Source organism: Eriocheir sinensis, chromosome 37, assembly GCF_024679095.1.
Source record: "Eriocheir sinensis breed Jianghai 21 chromosome 37, ASM2467909v1, whole genome shotgun sequence".
Taxonomy (NCBI): Eukaryota; Metazoa; Arthropoda; class Malacostraca; order Decapoda; family Varunidae; genus Eriocheir; species Eriocheir sinensis.
The window spans coordinates 10,990,559-10,991,570 of NC_066545.1; positions in this window are offsets into that span (position 1 = coordinate 10,990,559).

The following is a 1,012-nucleotide window of genomic DNA, read 5'->3' on the forward strand; positions in this document are numbered from 1 at the left end:
CAGTATACATCATGCAAGGACGTGCGACAAACATACACACACACACACACACACACACACACACACACACACTCGATAAGGCGTCCCGTTTAACAATGCCTGTCTTGATTAGTTTCCCGGTCGTTAGTGTTGCAATGGTTTATTTATTGAGTTGCACATTTCCACCCCAATTTGAGTTTCGGATTTGGACATTTTTTTTATTTTCTCGTTTGGGAATAGTGACATAGCAAGGAGTAATGTTTTTTTGTGTTGTTGTTGTTGTTGTTGTTGTTGTTGTTGTTGTTTTGCCCTTAAGCTATTTCACTGTAAATTATGAAGAAAAAAAAAACTTGGAGATTTTTGTTGTTTTCAGAGAACCGGTTAATCTTACGTCCTTCTCAGTAGATAGATATAAATAGATGAATAGATAGGTAAATAGATTGATAAATAGATAAATGATAGACAAATATATAGAAAGTTATGGTTGCCAAATTATTTTCTTTTCCGTAGAGTAGCGAGAAAAGTATAGAACGCAAGACTAAAAAATTACTAGTAGCATTAAAAGAAATGGGAAAATGAATGAAAACAGAAATGGAAAAAGAATTAAAACAAGCAAACAAGAAGAAATGAAAAAAGAAACTCATGCATTTCACAGACGACATATATACCGTCTGTCACGCGTCACCCAACACCTGAGACACACACAAACAGCAGGTGACACTAGGTAGTTAATCAGATTCCTAAGCCACAGACGGGAATATCTACACACCTGCCTGCTAGTATAGCTTGCCTCCCTAATGAGTCCGCTGAGGAGGAATGCTGAGGCGGGTGATGTGATGTGTGTACCTGTGATGTGCGTCCCACCTGTGTGTTTACTAAGCAGCAGGTGTGTATGGATGTGTATGTCGATGTTGTTATTGAGCGTTGGAGGTCTTTTGTCCGTTGCGATGTTGTGTTCCTTTATTTTTCTTCTACGTTTCGACAATGGCCCCGGTAGGCTTTCTTGGTGGGGCCTGGTGGTTAGCCCCTGTCC